This window comes from Paramisgurnus dabryanus, chromosome 17 (genome assembly GCF_030506205.2).
Source record: "Paramisgurnus dabryanus chromosome 17, PD_genome_1.1, whole genome shotgun sequence".
In the NCBI taxonomy this organism is placed as follows: Eukaryota; Metazoa; Chordata; class Actinopteri; order Cypriniformes; family Cobitidae; genus Paramisgurnus; species Paramisgurnus dabryanus.
In genome coordinates this window covers 13,115,963-13,136,714 of record NC_133353.1, presented here as the reverse complement: position 1 = coordinate 13,136,714, position 20,752 = coordinate 13,115,963, and the positions used below count along the sequence as shown (strand labels likewise).

The window sequence follows — 20,752 nt, the reverse complement described above, 5'->3', positions numbered from 1 at the left end:
TAATAATTCTCTATGACGTATGCGGTCGACAAATACGACTTCCGGAAGACGAACACAAAATCCTGGACGGGATGCGTCCGGGAAGAATGGCACGTATGGTCACCCTATATTATGGAAGGAACCAGTTGGAGGCCATTTTGCAAGCTGCTGAGGAGATTTCATTTGAAATCAGTAAGTGAGATTAACAGTGGTTTTGTTTCTCCAGCTGAGTTTCGGCAGATCATTTGGCTCTATGCAAAGTGGGAAAAATAAGTTAACTAAACAATAATACGGGCCTACATTTGAGTCTTTGTATAGTGCAGCACTGGGTGGGTTAATTTTTGACCCATAACAAGTAAATATTGGATAGATCAAATGCTGGATTGTTGTTATGCAACCATGGGGTATAGCAACCCAGCAGTTGGGTTAAAACAACCCAGCATTGGGTCAATGTTAACCCAGTGGTGTGTTCTGTCCAATATTTAAAAGAAAAAGAACCCAGAAATTTTTAGAGTGTGGGCCACTATATTTCTCCATGTCTCCTCACCCCAACCAGTCGAGGCAAATGGCTTCCCATTATAAACCATGGTTCTGCTCGAGGTTGCTGCATATTAAAAGGAAGTTGCCACTCTCAGAAACAAAAGGTACACTGTTAACGATTTCCCTGTATTTTTACAGTACGGTACTGGCAGCACGGTTGCCAGTAAGTTACTGTATTTTGGTTTTACAGTACTGTACTGTAATACCATTTTACAGTACACAAACTAGTACTGTATAGTTATAAAGCAGTACTGTACTGTAATTTTACAATATTTTATTACAGTAGTCTATTTTTACAGTAATTTACTGTAATGTCTATATTGACCCATAAATACTATTTATTACTTATTACAGTTAATACAATAATATTATATAAAATAGCTAGAGATGTAGGTTTAAATCTATAGTTATTAATATGGTAAAAATGCTAAATTAAAACATAATGAATTAAAAGGCAATCCAAGCAATGTATGTATCAAAATTTTATTTAAAAAAACATTTAATTGAAACAAACATATTTAAAACAAGATTTTAAACAATAATAAACATATAATCAAGTAACATAAAATAAAATCGACAAGTATAAACAAGTTTGGAGACCCCTGCTGTAACATATTTAACTCTGGCAAATAGAACACTGTTCCATAGTTTGAAGTTTTCAGTTTAAAGTCCATCATCAACTAAAAGGTAACATTTCACTGTGGTAAAAAGAACACTGGCCCATAGTTTTAAATATTCTGCTTGAATTTCATTTAACACTAAAAATAAATGCATTAAACTATGGCAGACAGACCACAGTGGCCTTTACTTTGAAGTCGTCCATTCGAACTCAATCAGGGACTGCATGAAGCTGTTCACATGGGGGTTAATGGCCACAGCTTTTCTCTGCACCAAGTTCCTTGTCTTTTTGCTTGCTTCTTGTCTGGATGTGCACTTTTTCCCATCTTTGGAATTAATTCTATCCAGAAACCTGTTAGAAATATCATAAACATTAAGTCAACAAATATAAGATAGAAAAAGATTCTTAAAAAATTAAACTCAGCCTTGAATTTACTCCTATTCTGAAACCTTTTGCTCTTATTCTACTGTTCCACACCTAATTCCACTAAAATACAGAAGATTCACTTACCTCTGAACAAACTCTTTCATCAATTGACAGCATCCACCTGGATCCTGTCATGATTGAATGTCCTGAACAGAAAGTACAATTGTTACTGATTTGGACACAACTTTTTATTCTGAAAACAAAATCTTTTGTCAATAAAGTCCAGGGACACCTCTGCTAAATAAATACAATTATTAAATTAAATTTCTTATAACCAAAGTCTAAATATTTCTGTTTGTATATTTCTACATGGCAAACTAAGACAATTGTGTACATGTTGTGTATGGTCGTGTTACAGTGTTGTGTGTGAATGAGTGTATACATGGGTATTTAAAGAAACTGTAGTGGTAAAGTGCAAACTTACCGAACATAATGTGCTTGGTGTGTGTCTGGTATCACCCGTTGTGCCTCCACATCTGCCTTAACTCCTGAAAAGTGCAATGACACTCAGGTAAACTACAAATAAAAAGTCAGCCACATTCCTGTGTAATTTTGCATGTGACGTGAAAGCATTTAATATTGCAGTCGAAAAAATACATGACTTGTAACTGTACATCATGTACTTGCCTGGTGCCTTTAAAGATGATCCATCTTACCCAATCCAGCTTACAAGCAATGGTAAGACTGTAAAAAATACAAATGTTACAAAATCTGTTAGCCATAGAAATAAGTAGACATTGTGAAGGAAATGGTAAAAGAAAATTTAGTAACACTTTACTATAAGAGTTTATTCCTTAACATTTTGTAATGCCTTAGCTAATATGAACTAACAATGAACAATATATTTTACAACATTAATAATATTTGATAATGTTCATTGTGCAGAGACAAAGTGATTGATTTAAAAATGTATTAAGTGTTTAAATCTAATATCATGCTATGCTAACAAATAAAACATTACTGTAAGTGTTAAGTCAGTTGTAAAACAAATATATATATATATTAGTTGTTATATTATATATAAATATCTAAATAAGTCTTTTTTTTTATTATTATTCTATAACATCTTGTCTACAGAAAATCTCTGAAAATGTCTCGTTTAGTGCAGAAAATAGCGATTTATAGTGATAAGGTAAAAAGACTGTCCCTTTAATGTTTTACCCGGACCGGCTGCGGTGTAACACTATTTCACGCAAAGTTTTTTAACAAGTTAGTAGCTAGCTGCTCACTTTAAAGATAAACATGATCGCCTAAATCTGAGCAATCCTGGTAAAGCCAGTTTCCTACACGATGTTATAATGGACTATTTTACATCCAGAGATGAAGGATCAGATGACAGAGACGAGAAGACAACGGTACGTAAATGCGGAGCCCATTCTCTTTTCGTGCATTGATTTGATGTGTTTTGGAAACTTATATACAGCGTGTAATGCATCTGAAGTGGTGGAAACAATATGCCATAAAAATGTATTGGACAACTTACTGGACGTGTAAAACGCTTTAGAGAAGATATTCTCTGCTTTTGCTGATATAACGTTACCGTAATAAAATAACAACAACAATAAGCGCGGCAATCCCTTTCGTTCATCTGATATTAAGATGAGCCCAGGTCTGAATGATATTTGGTCGAAGTTAAAGCTGCGTTGAGTTCGATGCATGTATCCAGTTAAATATGAGGTTTCTTGTTTTCACTTCTGTGGAGGAGTTCGGTACTACAGTATGCTGTGTACGGTGTGACAAGTCCTGTCTGTTTACAACCACGAGTCAGCCTTACCAAACAGTCGAACTTTTCGAATACTTTTCTCTGACGCTAACTGAACGGATGAAACGCCGAGATAAACGACCGTTATGCTGGGACCGCAAGGTTGTCTTTGTCCATTTCGTTAAAAATAGTTTCATTGTCACCACACTTTCAACACAATATAAACTCACCAAAACCCTCATAATTTAGATAAAACAACCCTATATTCATTAAAAAAGGTGTAAAGCGAGTTAAAGCAGCGGTAAACATCTGTGTGTAACGTTAGCTTACTTTCTGAGGGAGATTGAAACTTTGTTGGCGACCGTTTTTTTCTGTCATTGCACGTTTAAAACAATATTGTGACAAACTATTGACAACATTCTTAAACTAAAAATTAAGTTTTCATGAAACAGAAATATTTCAAACTTACCGAACTGCCAGAAATCAATCGTCCTCCTTCAGCTGCAGCCAGGAGTTGTGCTCTCTCTCCCTCTGTGTGATTTGACTCTGGCGCACTTTCTCTGATTATTGCAAGTACACCTGGCACATTACAGCAATGGCTACAGCAAGGTTACATCAAGACCAAAATATACTGTAAAATTTTCCCGCTCAAACAAATTTACCCAGAATGCATTATGAACTGCAGTACTGTACTGTAATGTACACATACAATATAGTACTGTGGATTTTTACAGTAATGTACTGCTAAATCTACAGCGACATCTAACAGTGTATAAAAGTTGTACCTTTTTGTCACTGGTACACTACCTTTTAAAAAGGTCCTAAAATTTACCATTTAGGTACAGATATGTACCTATGAGGCACCAGCATGTAGCTTGGCGGTACCAATGTATACCTTTTAGGTACAAAAGTGTACTTTTTGAAAAGGTACTGCCCCAATGTCAACTTTTTTATCTTCATGTACCTTTTTTCTGAGAGTTTGTAGCCTAATAATATAAAGAGTACAGTATGTGCTAGACCTACTCTGTTTGAAAAGTGCTGTGAGGTAACTTTGTTATGAATTGGCACTTTAAAAATTCAATTCAATTGAAACAGATTCAGGTTATAGATTCTGTATGTGTCTATGACAGTTTGTAAGGGATGTAACACTATTTCTCAGTTGCAGTTTCCTCATTACAGTGGACACATTTTCTAAAAAGGCACCTCTCCAGAATATCTTATAGCTGTTTAGTTGAATTTGACTAGTGATTGTGATGGCCCTTGGCAACAGTTTTTATCTATACAATTAAATTTCTTCATTAATACTGCTGTGTGATGCAGAAAGACCAGTTATTTGTTATGCTTCTAAGTGATTTTTCCCCCCTATACATTAATTAGATGCAGCACAATGCAACTCCACTGACAAAGCAGAAGGAATGTCAGAGGCGATGGATGCAGAAGGTACGCTGAGTTGTTTTTATTTTATCTTTAAATAAATATATAACATTAAACTTAAGAAGATATTTAATTGTGGTCATTACACTGTACATTTTACCACTGTACACATTATTAAAACAATAATCAAATCAAAAGATGAAATCTGGGTGTGATAGTTTAACATCTTCAAATCAACAGAGACAGCAGATGTTGCCCAGAAAGTTTAGAGGCCATGTGTGAAAATGGTATTTCTTTTAATTGTAATACATTTTGAATGGTATTGCTTAAGTTCAAGCTTAAAACTACTCTTCTGAAAAGTCTGCCATTGACATTGGACACAAAGAGAAAAGCTCACTTGTATGAAAATTACAATTTATATATACAATATTTATTCAGGTGACATTTAACATCTTTTATAGACCATTTTGCAAGATGTAGGTCCTAAACAACACTGGTCCAGAAGCACTTCCCGTATCAGTTTCTTAACACAACATAAACGTTGGGATAAAATACAACCAACAGGACAAAGAAAATTTAATCAAAAAGTTAAAGAAACATTTTTAAGATGTTTTCTTTATGTGTGAAATAAAGAAAACAGTTACAAACTGAAACAGGAAGTGTTTCTGGACCAGTGTTGTTTACATCTTGCAAAATGGTCTATATGGTTGGTATTCTGATATTTTACACTTTGAATTGGCTGTTGATATTTAGATGCAAACAATGAATGGTACTGTATCTGTATTTAACCTACAATTTACTAATTAACTATTGACAGTATAAATGTTGACACATTGCATTATGAATTTGTAATTTAGATTCAAACGTTGTATTAAGAAAGTTGTTATTATATTTTATGTTCTACAGAGCTGGAAGAACAGTCCTCAGAAACAACCACTACTGTAGCTATTGTGATGACTGCAGATTAAGGTATCTTTTCAAATTGTGCTGATTTTTATGTCCCATTGAGAATAATAAGCTCTTCCTCGTAGACCAGGCCAAGTAGACCTGGTTTGGTAGTTTCAACAGATAACAATACTTTAACAAGAACAGATATTGGAACAGAACCATAGACCAATCCACTACACAGTGACACATTGTGACAAATCAGCCTCCAATTCTTTCATTTAGGATCTTAAGTCTTTCAAGGGGCAGTTTCCAGGCAAAACGTGCAGAATACATAAACAGTGTTCTGTACATACATTTGGGACCTAATATATAAAAACATCTTAAAGGGTGTTGTCCAGGACATTGTCTTAAATTACAAACAGAGATAGAAGGTGAGCACCTTAAAATGATGGTCTTAAAATGATGGCCAACCAAGACTGTATGAGTTATGGCATTACAGTTAGTAATGCTAAAGCTGAAGAATAAAGTGGTGGTGAGATTTTTTAAAATTGTGTTACACTTCTGAATCATGTTTGATTTACATACATTTCTGAAATGGAAAACCCAGAGTTTTCCTTGTTTCCGCTTTCTGAAATTTGCCTCAGGAATTCTTCTTTGTTGACCTGCTTGTATATGATTGAGCGTCAGCAATACCCACATTTTAATTTGACAATAGTTACAAATGAATAAACTGCCTTTGAAATGTTACTTAAAATATGCTCATGAGTATTAATTTCAACTAACTGGCTTGACTTAAATATATTTGTTTTGATAGATGGACGCCATTTGTGCTGTGTCTGCCGTGTCCTTTTCGATGACAGGAAGAAGAATGCTTCGTGTTCATGGTCACAGTGCACAGTGTGCCAATCATGGTCACACACTGCATGTCAAGACACCATGCAAACAGCCTGTAGCGCTGCATCAGTGATAGGAAACATGCTAGTTACACAAGATGTTTTATGTTTTAACTTTGAGTTGTTTTTAATTGTTCATGACCCCATCCCTACAAACACACACACATATTTTTTTTATTTTTATGTATTAGGTGCAATTTAATATTTTTCATGCAAATGTAATTTGATATCGAAAAGTTGGTTTATGTCAGAGCAGTAGTGATACTTGTGGATACTTTGATATACAACTGAACAGTACAATTTAAATATAATGGTTGCTATGAACGATGATGATGTTGTGTATCTGCTTTATCAAAGTGATTTTCGTCCATCATACAGATGAAGTTGAAGCAAATCTCTATTACCAAATTTAATGTTATGAAAAGAACCATCATGACAGAAATATATATTAATATATGAATTGAAAGTAATACAAAAAAAATGAGACCAGAAACCCATCATGAGTTAAAAAACTGGCTATGCTCAGTTGTAAGGACTTTTTTGAAATGATTAATTTCACATTATGTGTCATTTTGTGTTTTAAATTAAAGTGACAACACAAGTTACAAAATTTGGTGTTCCAATAATAAAACTGATTGTGTTGTTTTAACACATCTGTTTTTAAATTGTATTTATTACTCTACAGTATGCTGTAGCATTCATTAACAAAGTTTTAAATAATATAAACTGTACACTTTACTATAGTATGGGTATTTACTATAAATTACTTTAGTACTTTTTATGTGGGCAGAATTTTTATGACTGGACTGACACACCTGATCCACATACATTCACGGTATAGTTTGCATACTGCTCAGGCCTGTCTTTCTGCTTAGAAAGAAGGAACATGAAACAATACATAGGCTTCCTAAACTGTATTTGGCACACATAGCTGAACTCTTTCTCAAAGTGACAGGTTTGGAAGGAGGGGAATGGTGCTCTAATGGATAAACAAAATAGGCCTGTTTGCCATTTTTAGTTGAGCTCAAAAGAAAACATTTAAACAAAAATAAATAGGCTACAAAAGATGCAAGAGAGCATACATTATGTACATTATGTAGCAAACATTGTGTATAATGTTTGTTAATCTGGGTTTTGACAACCAATAGGCCTAATAATCATTTACTAGCCTACAATCGGAGATGGCTACCCATCAGACTATGGTCTTATTTATTAATGGGATGTTTTTAATTTAATTATCATAGCAGCATTAACATATGCATATAAGCCCAAACAGAAATGCACAGTTTGTGTGTGTGGCCAACACCAGGTATTCATCAAGGTGTGGGGTCTGTTTACACAGCCAGAAACAAACAAACAGCTTTATTTTATCTAACTCTAACCTTATTGAGCCTTCAAAGTGCTCTCTGACACTACACCTGAGATGGCTTGTGTACTTGAAATTAGAACATGAAAAGTTTGTTGTAGAGCTAAGCCAAATACATAGTTAGAAAGGTCTTGACCTGCAGAATAACATATGTCAGTATAAAGAATCTACATGGCTCCTGCTTTGAAATACGGACCTTTGAAACATCACCTTGGTGCATTTTTGAAGGCTTATAATTAGGCAAAAAAAGGGGCTATAGACATGGGACAAACTCTTAATGAGAGCTCTTGGCCTCAGTTATAATGTCAATATACAGACGTGAACTTTGTCTGTTGCTTTAAGGACAATTTCTTTAATGTTATGTGTGTTTGTGCATAATTGCGAAGTAAGTGGATCTTATTTGACTTCGGTAATGACCAAACCTGTGTTCTGTTTGACTTCTCTTTCTTATATTTGCCATCATAACGTGAATTGGTTTATAAGCTTAATAATTAATATTTAAACGGTTTAACGTGGTAAATTAATTCTGTTACGCTTATATTTCAAGTATGTCATTGTCATTTCTATATTTATGTCATTAGTGTAATTATATTGTTAAACGTCTGAATTTAAAGTGTTTTATGTGTAAGAGTAAACAAACTCATGCGCATATGCGTGTTACATGCCAGACAGCGCACCGTTGTTAAACCACCTGCTAGCCTTTGCAAAAGTGTATAATGTCACTGTTCAGTGTTTAATATTTAAACTATAGCAATGCATATGACATACAGTAACCAGCTTTGTTAGATTAATGTTATGAATGCAATGTTAATTGTTAATCTTTAATTATTAATTTTATTTGCAAGTTAATTGTTATTATCCACAAACCTTTGTTTGTGTCAGATTTAGCTCATCTCAAATAAGCCTGTTAACTTTTGTTATGCTATTTACGTAAGGGATAATATATAGTGAGACGGTTGTTATAGCGAATGTTAGGTACTATTAACCTTGTTTGTGGTGTTTTAGATATTATTGTTAATTTTGTTTATTTGAAAAATTTTAACATTTAAGTGTTATATTTATTATTTTATATAATATTTTATTTAAATGTTATTCTATTTACTCTATTTCATTTAAATTATACATAGGCTGTTGTTTGTGCCTCTTAAACTCTGGTGTCAATTAAAAATGTTTCTTTGATGGTCAGTGAAAATCACTTTATCATTCTTTTTATTCAGCAAGTTCATCAGTGTGTGTTTGTTGCACTGCACTGCCATTCAGTTCAGTCAATGGTATCATATTTCTCAAATCAAGAACTCAAGGGGGCAGTTTCCCTGACAGGAATTAAACTAGTCCTAGACTAAAATAAAAATAGGCTAAGAGCTGTCCAAACTGAAAAAAGCTTGCACTGACATATCTTAAAATACACCAGTGCCCTTTGTTTTGCCTCAAAATCCACACAAATAATGTTTTTAGTAAGGCATTTTTGTTAAAATTAGTTATGTTTTCTAATTAAACTAAGGCTGAGTCCTGTCTTAAGATATTCCCTCTCCGGGACCACCCCAAGGTCTTTTATTGTCATTCTGTAGGCTACATGTTGCCACATAAGAACGAAATACGTACTCAGGACCAGCAATGTAAAAAAGATCATTAACATACAGTATACATAGAATAATTAAAACATAATTTAATAGACACATTTACATAACATAGTAGATATAATATGTGCAGTATAGTCATAAGGTAGTCATTGCTTTTCTTTAGGCCTTACTTAAAACGGTCAAAGGGGCCCCCGACCAAATTTTGCTTAGGGCCCCCAAAGGTTTAGGGCCGGCTTTGGATGCCTACCAATATTTACATAGTGGGTCGTGTACACCGTAGCCGAACTACACGAACAATAGCTTGGATCCGTTTCATCATGGTGCCCATATAAGGGCATAGCCGCCCTGCTGCTAAAAACCTATGGCTAAAACGTGCACATAAAGATGTTTTGATGGATAAAACACGAAGACATTAAACCCGATTGGGATTATATATGGTGCATCTGTGTGTTTGATTTTGCAATCCATAGCCACGTCAGCTCACATATGGTTATTTAAAACACTCGACTTCTGTCAGTTTGTAGCAAAAACAAAAATTTCATCCCACCAGTTCTCCTGTTTTGATGGTGTGCTAAGCTAATACCTGCTAAGCTAATGTGCACCTGCTAACATTTAGATATGTAAAATAGGTTTTAGGAATGATTTCAAATGGTAAAGCTCATTGAATTTATCTTTTTGTAAGAAAGGCATTTGACACAAAGTCAAAAGAGGTGAAGACATTTAATCAAAGAAAAGAGGGATAAAAACACTGTTAATAGACCGTTGTCAGTAATTATAATAATAACAAAGAATGATAATTAGACGCCAAATCCAGTCTGAAGACTTCATTTTTGTGATATCTTTTTTTTTTAAATCCGATAGTTCACCAGTAGGGGAAGTTGATCACAAATGAGCAGTGTCTAATATGGTTTAGGTCAGGGATGAGGGCCTGCAGAGTTTTATTCCAACCCTAATCAAAAACACCTGATCCAGCTAATCAAGGTCTTACTGGGCAGACTAGATACTTTGAGGCAGGTGTTGTGAGGGGAGTTTTAGCTAAACTCTGCAGGACACCGGCCCTCCAGGACCGACTTTGAACACCCCTGGTTTAGGTGAACTTTGGTCGGTTTTTACTATTATAAGTTCAAAAAACATGTATCCTTCTGACTGATAACGCTACGATTTTGCCTAGTTTTTATTTATAGACAGATTTAATGACAAACATTTGCATAATTAAAAGAGGGGTAAAAGTCTTAATGATGATCTGTTTGCCCTAAAAAAACAGTTTGACTTAATGGCTTTAAGTTAAGTTAAATCAGTTATTTTTCCTAAAAACTTGTTAAAGTTAATCAGTTTGATCAAATAAAAAAGATAAGAAAAGTCTTCCATATCAGTTCAATTTTATTTATATACTGAAGCACTTTTCACAATTGTTTAATTATTTCAAAGCAGCTTTACATTAATAAACCTGACTCCCTAAACTCCTAGGAGAAAAACAACCCTAGAGAGAGAGAGCCAGACATAGCTGATTCTATAGAGGATAAACTATATATTAGAAACTATATTATACAACTTTAAAATATAAAAACATTAAGAATTTAAAAAATTTTTTTTAATGTGTTCAAGGATGAGACAGGATCTGCATCAGACGTTCAGCCAGCGGTCTGTGATCATGAAGTCTGAGGCTGAAATAAAACCTGAAGATGAGAAAGAAAGGAAATGTCAACTTTTAATTTTTAGTCATCATATTTATAGTATATCTAGAACCTTAAAGCCACAATATCAGTGGCGGCTCGTGACTGCTCATCCGAGGGGCGCTAATTGAAAATAAGTGTTCGGAGTGTCATGTGTGTTGCTTGCGTTTTAAAAATATTTGTTTGTTGCGTCATGTGAACCATGTGCATCACGTGTTTTGTCAAAATAAGTGCCTGCTGCACACGCGTCAAAACCATTTATGATAAAAGAGACGCTCACATTCACAAAATACACGCAAGACACTCCCTTAACAGTAAACTTTGATTCCGCATGAGATTATGTGAGTATCTGGCAAACGCAAGTGTCTCTTTTATCATAAACCCTTTAGACGCGTCTGCAGCAGGCACTTATTTTGACCATACATGTGCTCATAGGATCTCTCGACTCGCAGAACACATATTTTGAAATTACGAACCACACACATGACGGGCTACATACATGTTGTGACGAACTTGAACTTCGCATCAAGCGCCTTCGGAAAATGAGAGGCACCGGCCGCCAGTGCACAATATGTATGATTTTTGTAATAAAATATACAAATATAAATGCAGTTGTGTACTTACATTATGCAGAAAGTGTGCAAAAATTTGCTACTCCTGAGAAACTGTGTCCCTTTTAATGTCTGTGCTATTCTTGCTTTCTGGTTGTAGAAACTAGGGAGACACAAGAGGACAAATGCAGAAGTGTTGGTTAAACAACATCTAACACACAGCGGTTAGACAATTCATTATGATGTCATTAAATAATGTGATCAAACGGATAGTTAAAAAAGCATTAATTTAATACCTTATTTATCCATAAACATGATTAGCAAACTCCATATGTCTCAGGATGATGAAAACAGCATCTCCAATCATTCCCCTCTCCTTCAGTCATTCAGCTTCATCCTTTTTATTTTTCTGTGGATAGTGCCCTGTTGTGATGAAAATGTACATTTAAAACAATTTTACTATACAACTAACTACAGAAAATAAAAAGCATGTAATCTGCAAAATGTAGTTTCCTACTTGGTCTGTTACCTCATTTTGTATACGAGTAGCTCTTCTTCGTCAGACTCAGTTTTAAACCAGTCATGATCTAAGATCTGCTTGAGCGTCAGACGATCACTTGGATTCTTGGCCAGGCAACCTCTTAACAGATCATAGATTTCTGTACAAGATTTAGGAGAGAGCTGGTTAGTCATCATGACGCACAAATGGCAATAATGATCATGGCATAAAGAGACGCTTTTGTTGTCATTTAATAATACTGCAAAAAAGTCTGTCTGTCTATCATCTAAAGGGACCCTGGTCACAGACAGACAGTACCTCAGGTTAAGATGATGGCACAGTGATGTAATACATTGGCGAGCCACTAAATGACTGTTTAGCTAAACACAATAAAATCTAACAGCTTGCCAGACAGACCGTATCCTCTGACAATATTTATTGTGGATTTGATCAGAGGCTTTGTGTGTGCATGTTGATCAGTCATTTTCACTCACCCATTGATAAACGCTTCTCAGTTCTCTTCAGATTCCTGGAATTCATGAAAGATCCATGCACCATGAAGTACAGCACATTACCTAAGGCCCAGACGGTTTCTTGCACGGCCGGGAATTTTTCGATCTCAAGCAAGGTGCTACATGATCCTGTACACAAAACATCATGTTGAACATTTTGTAAAAGAAACAGCAGGTTTCAATACTCCGCTATATTAAAAAAAATTCAGCTCACCCCAAATGTCATAGCCATCATCATGCGTCAGATAATGTCCAACCCCAAAGTCAATTAACTTCAGGCTCATTGTTGATTGCTGCACCAAGAAGTTTCCGGGACTGATGTCGGTATGGAAAACTCCATTATCCAGACAGTGTTGCATTGCCAGTACCGCCTGATGCATGAGATGTCTTGCTGTATTTTCACTTAGTTTTTCTTCACGATTAACAAATTGCAACAGGGATTCGCTGTGCAGTGGGTACTCCAACACGAGCATGTAAAAGTGTTTAGTCTCGTACCAGTCATACAACTGTATGACATTGGTGCATGAGGGCGCATCTCTTAACTTAAGCATCAGCCCCACTTCTGTAATGAGCGGTTTGGGGTATCCAGGCTGGAGAAAAAATGGTCAACAAATAACAATTAGATAAAACAAATATCTCGTATTGGTGCGTAATCGCTATACTGTCTATTTTCTGTTTAGTTCACTTCATCAAATTTTATGACAACTTACAATCTGAATAGTGCCATCATTTATATGTCTGCTGATTAGCTTGATGGCAACCTGTAAAGAGAAAAACAACAAAAGTTAATTTCTCTTGAGCTGACTGAAGCGGCTCACCTGACACTGCACACATAACTTTAAGGTTTGAGAATCTACAAACTTTAAAACATGGTTTAAATCAAGTGGACATACAAATTTCAGCAAACATTGTGTTTGATATAAATACGAGTGCATTACCTCACTGCCATCCGATTTACGGATCCCTTTGTACACGCTGCCAAAGCCACCTTCCCCAAGCACTTCCTCCTCCAAGAGTTGATATTTAGAATCAAAAGTGTCTGAAAAACACACAGAAAAATGATGAGGTGACAGTACATGTTAACATTCATCATATACTCACAGACGAAAGGTACAGCATACATTTCCAGGTACAGAAGAATATGTTGAAGAAACCATTTCACATATTGGTGCAAAGTAGGAGTAATGAAGTCAGTACACTCACCTTTAGGCACTGAGGGATCAGCTGGTTTCTTCTCGCTTGGCGGTTCAAAAGCTTGTTGAACAACATTTATAACTTTTGGCCTGACAACTTTATCATCTTCTGGTAAGGGATTTCTGGGATTTTCAAGGGCTTTTGCCCCAGGATTTCCATCTTCTTTTGACCCAGGATTTTTAGCTTTATTTGGGTCGGGATTTCCGCCACCTTTTAACCCAATATTCTCTGGAATGGCACCTATCTTCTGTAGCCTGGCATTAGCTGCAGCGATGCCACCAAAACTGGCCAGATCCGCACCATCCATGGCATCAGGAATAGCTGGATCGGCATCTTTTTTCACTTTACTCTTCCCTTTTTTTCTCCAAGGGTTGTGAAATGAGCGGCTCTTTGAAGCCTTTTGTTTGTGTTTCTTTAAGCCAACACTCTTCGATTGAGAATCTGCCAGATCAGCAACTTCCCTGGCATCAGGGATAGCTGGATCGGCCTCAATCTGTGAAGTCGGCATTGACTCCACTTTGCCCCTCCGGAAGCATCCAAGCAAGCGTTGCTTCAATGTCTTGCGTTTATCCGGACAAATCTTTGGTTTTGATTGGGGGCAGGCCAGATCAGGAACATCCATGCCAACAGGAATATCTGAAATGGCCTTGGGCTGTTGAGTTGGCACAACAGTCACTTTTTCTCCCTGGAGGTTAGATTTGCGGCTCTTTGAAGCCTTTTGTTTCTGTTTCTGCGGACCAACGTAGGTCTTTGACTGTGATGCAAGATCAACAACTTCCCTAACATCAGGGATAGCTGGATCCGCTTTAAGCAGGGGAGTCGGCACTGACTCCACCTTGCCCCTCCAGAGACAGTCAAAGAATGCCATTCGTTGTTTATCCGGTTTGATTTTATTGTTTAATTCAGAGCTCGCCAGACCAGCATCATCCTTTAGATTAGGATTAGCTGAATCCGCATTAAGCTGTGGAGAAGACCAGAGGTGGGTCAGACAGACAGACAGACAGATAAATGTTTCCAGCCATGTTTAGAAGCCATGTTTCCATCCAAGGCTTTTTAGCAAAAAATGCTTTAGCGCATAAACGCAATACCTCAAAAAATATATATATTTTTTTAAATAGCTTTAACGCAAATAAATGTGATGTCACATGATAGATCTTCATCACGCGCAACCTCTGAAGGGCATAACAGCAAACAATGGGCGCTCTTATTGCAGCCTGAGACTTTCTGTTTTGATTTGCAGAGTCGATCCTCCCTATACGCAGAGGGTACGCAAGCTGCACTGAACTAATTTCATGAAGTGCTGAAATGTCAATCACTTATCCATAAAATGATTCATGTTTATTCTCCTAAATATTCAATTTTTTCTCCTCATAATCGGGTGCCTTTGATGAAAGCACAATTATTTTAAATTACTGAGACCACAAACATCAGACTCGACCTGGCTAAGCTTTCGTTGTAAGTGCATTAGAGAAAGTAGGTAGATAATTTGCTCAAGGTCAGATTTTTTTGCGATACACCAAAACGTATGTGACAATTCGCTTACATCATTCGTGACATCACCATGGACACCATTTTAGCTCCATTTGAATAGAAAACCTTTTTTACGCATATTCACTTGGTCGATAACAAAACCTGGATGGAAACATGTCTATAAATGGACAGATAGTTGTAGTAAATGTAATGATGTAACAAACCTCTGAAGGAATCAGTGTTTCCACTTTATCATTATGAAGGAATGGGTTTACATTCTTCCACGCCTTCTTTATTGATTTAAAGAATTTGTTCTTGCATTTTTCTACACCAAAAAATAAAAACAAAAACAAAAATGATAAACTATTAGAAAATTCATTATGACAAAAGTGAATGACAAAGAACCGTTGTCAGTAATGATACTTAATAAACACATTTAAAAAACTGTCCACCCAGATACTATTTGATCAAATATGTATATGTAATTGAGTATCTAATTCTTTATAACAAATTCCTAAAAATACAGCAATGATTATTGCATTAATAATACTGTTAAAATAAGAGTTTAAAACACACTAGCACTGGTCTAAACTTAATTTCTTATTGTAAGATGCTTTATTTTACTGACTTTAATGTAATAAGATATCAGTATCTGCAAGGGCCAACAAAACTATTGAGGAACAAACATGATACAGATTTAAAGATTGTCAAGAACACAAAATTTCCATCTGACCTGTGGGGCTGTTCGCCTCCTCAAATGCAGGAGTAAACTCCTTTACTCCTCTTGGATTTGAACTCCCGGCGCGTCTGTCTAACAAATGTCCGTTGTTCGGGACAATTTCAGGGACAGCACACGGAAGAACAAAATCCATTCCACCATCATCACATCTCCATCCCAACACTGCAATTCAATAAATAATGTTATGAAATGAATGCTTTAACTGAAGTGATCAATATGTGTCTAACACTTATTTTAATGTATTACTTATTCAACTGTATAAAATAAATATCACATTTGCAATCATGCTGAGCAGAAACAATAAACATCAGACAGTAACATACAGTAAGGTGACCAGATTTTTAAAATGAAAACCGGGGACATTTCCTAGTTAAATGGTCAAAATATCATTAAAATCTCATTTGTTGTTATCTATGAATTAAAAAACGGGGACAAAATGTTTTTTGAAAGTTTTCTTCTTTTTATTGTTGTGTGTTCACTGCAAAAAAATGACTTCTTACTTAATTGTATTTTGGTCTTATTTTCAGTACAAATATCTAAAAAATCTTAAATCAAGATGCATTTTCTTGATAAGCAAAATCCCCTAAGAAAAATCTAGCTTTAAGACAAAAAAATAAATTTAAGTGAATTTGTGCTTAAAACATGCAAAAAAATATTTTTCTTGAATTTTTTTCTTTATTTTAGAGACATACCCCATCAAAAATGACTTGTAAGGTACTACTTCAGCTGATTTCATAACATTGTAAACGTGAAGAACAGAAGGAATAGTGCAAAATGTAAACATATTTAGCCTACACAAAACAAATGCTCCGTAACATACTGTGATCAGTTCACTTCATTGGTTTATTATTTTAATTTAACATGAGTATTTAGTACCTTAAGCCACCATAACTTAACTGTTTTCATATCTTATGACAAGGTTCCTCAAATCTTACCCTGGAGGGCCGGAGCACTACAAGATCATGAAGACCTTGATTAGCTTGCTCAGGTGTGTTTGATCAGGGTTGTAACTAAACTCTGCAGTGCTCTGGCCCTCCAGGGTAAGATTTGAGGAACCCTGTCTTATGATAACTTGATTTATGATAATGAGGCTTTCTCAAGTGTCTCGTTGTAAATTCTTCATCGCTAAATCAGTGGCGTGCGCAAGTAATACGTAGCTCGCGGCCCCCTCTGCTGGTGAAAATAATCATTACATGATTGCTCCGGTCTGGTACTACAAACGCTATGTTGATCGGGTTTTTCAATATTATGAAGCTGTTTTTCAGTGTATTTGCTGGTTGTTTTGGACATGCTGTAAAACGGGGACATTTCCGGGGACAGTCTCAGTCGGGGACAGAACACCAAAAAACGGGACTGTCCCCGGAAAACGGGGACGTCTGGTCACCTTAACATACAGGGATGCAAACAATGACATGATGTTGTGTATTGCGTTATTCTAAATCTGATGAGAAAAAATACAACTTTTGTTAACTTGAGATAACGAGAAATGAAGTTGTGATCATGAGAAAACAAGCAAGCAAAAATAAAAATAGTACACAACCTCGGCTTCCGTAAATGAACAAAACATTTGCAGTCTGGTATGCACTGCTAACTATTTATTACGTTATGCATCACTTATGAAAATTAAACATTTACATCCAACAAAACATGGTTAACGGTACTGTAGTTAAACCATTGTTACCACAAAATAACCATGGTTTTGCAAATAGTACTCAATACACCAATAAACATGGTTACTACACTTTTACCACATAAAAACCATAGTTAATTTCCGTGAGGGATATTAAAAAACAAGGCCTCATACGGCGTAATTCTTATCTTAAATTGCGGGGATGTTTTATTCATTTTGGTCGCTTTTTGTTAAATTAATGGAGTCAAAATTTGTCTGCGTATTCTGCCGGTCAAGAAAAACGGCGGGTAAAATGTCAAGTACACGAGCACCACCTGGTGTGTCTACATGTACACGTGCATTAACACCACAATAACTGTATGTAATCAGCATGAAAGTCAGACTTTTTGCCTTAACTTGCATCTTACCTCTTTGGCGTTTCGCCTCATGTGTTGGATAAACATCCACCATCTCCTCCTCATCATCCTCCTCTCCTCCAGATGGATTTAAACAACCGGCAGCGCGCCCGACTTGTGACGAAAGTCCGATATCAAGGACATAGTCAAAGTTCGGCGCAGCATTCGGCCGAATAAAATCCATGTTCTCGACATCTGTTCCTTCCATGACCTTGTCGGACAATGGTGTTACAGGACGAAACATGATGTGAAAAGATAACTGAAAGACTTAACTGTGCTTAGACTCGGTTCACAGAGGGTTGAAATCTAAGTAAACTGTCTGTCTGTGCACAGTGCGTCAAGCAGTTTAAAGCTGCGAACTTTTTGAAAGTCTGCAAATTCACTTGGTACTCTGTACAGTCGTGTTCGGAGTCAACCAAAGGCAAGCGTTCAGATCAGTCAAATGATACCGGTCTCTTCTGGCTGAGCCTTTGTATTGGCAACGAGTGTGATGTCATAATGGTTCCATGACAACGACGCGTTCTACAGTATGGTTGTCATGGAGTTTAATGACTCTGTTCTGTTTACGGTTCAACTGTGAGGAGTTTTTATATATATATATATATATATATATTTATGTCCCTTGTGTTGTTTCATTAAAACAATTTACAACTTTTGGACTTTTTATTGTAAAAATAAAAATATCATATCAAAACTCTTTAATATTAAACATTACTTTATGCTTATTACTACTTTTTAAAATGTATTTTACAGTATGTATAGATGCTATTTTGTATTAATATATTTAAACCTATTGTGTTATTCATTTACAACCACTAGATGGCGCTATGTTAATTACCAGTAATGTTAAAAGAAAAAGAGTATTAGTCGAGAGTAAAACACAGACATGCTCAGATTGTATGGAGATTTTACTTAAATCATTAAAAAGCATCAAAGGTCATATATTTTAATGCATGATACATACGAAAGGTTTTTTCATTGCCCAAAATCCTTCAGGCATATCAAAAAGTTAAACACTGGCAGTCGGTCAAAAACAGACATTAAGTTAAATAATAATCCATCATCAAAATAATCCTTTTTTTTTTTAGATTTCTACCAGCTATTTTTGGGAACCAATTAATATAATAACCAAATATTTTTCTATGAACATGAACCAGTGTATTTGTCCATGTTTGTGTATAATAGGTTCCAGTTACACAGAATTAAGTATTATGGTGCAAACAACAAAAACATTGACGTCCACATGTGACATCCAGGTCTTAGGAGGTTAAATGTGACATAATACAACTATAAATATAGACCTTATTAAAAAAAATGTAACCTTATTAAAGATATCAAGATTATATTTTTACATTATAGATTTTATGTAGAAATCTCTCAAACTTGCTTCACTGATTCTCTGAACTTTATTGAACTACATCTAAACACAGTTTAAGAATTATCTTCATTCACTGTTATATTTACCTTTAAGCTAAAGAAGACTGTACCATTAATCTATATAAAGCACTGTACCATACCACCAAAAACATGTTGAAGTCATACTTTCTATTAATGCTATTCACTTTTATCACCACCGGGTGGCGACTGTAGATCAAACATGCAGTCACTGTTTCATTTCTCTGCAAAGGCTTCCGTGGAGATGAGCACGTGGACCTGTGTGATAATAATAAGAGATTATTCAAAGACATATCACAATGATGATAACTTTGGTATAGGGATGAACATTCCCTACTGAAAAACAGCTAAAACCAACCTAACCCAGTTGACCTGGTCTCCCAGTTTGGTTTTAGCTGGTGTAGCAGGCTGGTTTTAGAGAGGTTTTTAGAGTCCACGTTTAGCTGTTCAGATCGAAAAACCAGCTTTACCAGGCTGAAAGCTTAGAAGAGTGGTCTTAGCTGGTTTACGCTGGTGCTGCACGCCCGGCAAAGCTGCATACATCTGGTTTTAGTTTCTGTGAGCTTTTTTCCAAACAAAAAATGTGCTCCTGGAGAATCCAAATAGACACATGATAACAAAATAAGAAAGAGCACTACATACTACATGACTATCAATTCAAAACATCTGCACAAAAAAGCACAAAACTATTTCAGAAAAAACATTAGTACATTATAACAATATACTTGTTATGTTGAATGTGCTCGCTCGGGAACAACCCTGTATCATTATTTGTTCATTTAAAACAAATAAAACTCCGTCTGACGTGGTGACATATGCCTCATTATTCCAAAATGTATACCACTCAAGTCAATGGCTTCTTGCATAAACTTTATGTAAATATTTGGTCCAAAAAATAACAATCCTTAGCACTGTGATGAACAAATATCAAATTATAACTTCAGAAAATACATAAAACCTGACAGAAATGACAGAAAACCTGACGGTGGTGACAAAAACCTAATATAGATTAAAAAAATAGATGAGTTGTTCACATTAGCCATCTTGTTTCCCCTCTGTTGCTAGCTACTTCAGACCTTGTCTTAAAAATGATACATTTATTTCATAATCTAATCTAATACTTTTTTTACAAAGATGACAGTGTTGACATGTTATGGTTGTCACAGTAGCACTGTCCAAAAATATGAAAAAGTTTAGGAGAAAATAGCAAACATACAGGAGCTTGAGTGATCTTGAAGCATGCAGTAGAGCTGAAGGTTTGAAAATGGGGTCCTCAGGAATCCAGTTGACCCTGTAGTTGTCTGATTTTATTGCTTTTTATAAATAT

At 35.6% G+C, this 20,752-nt stretch overlaps 2 long non-coding RNA genes across 2 annotated transcripts in view; one reads left to right on the top strand and one right to left on the bottom strand.

Annotated features, from left to right (window-relative positions):
• The first annotated feature begins 49 nt into the window (after nt 1–49).
• On the top strand, nt 50–8,955 carry LOC135727217 (uncharacterized). The gene is made up of 4 exons (XR_010525184.2): nt 50–171; nt 4,644–4,706; nt 5,547–5,609; nt 6,343–8,955. It is a non-coding gene; the product is annotated as an uncharacterized lncRNA (long non-coding RNA).
• Nucleotides 1,685–20,752, bottom strand: part of LOC135727387 (uncharacterized) — a 22,668-nt gene continuing 3,600 nt past the window's right edge. Inside the window, exons 4-7 of the long non-coding RNA XR_010525280.2 lie at nt 3,736–3,865; nt 2,192–2,248; nt 1,989–2,052; nt 1,685–1,710 (exon numbers count right to left, since the gene is read on the bottom strand). This is a non-coding gene — a long non-coding RNA (uncharacterized lncRNA). The remainder of the gene's footprint in view (nt 1,711–1,988; nt 2,053–2,191; nt 2,249–3,735; nt 3,866–20,752) is intronic.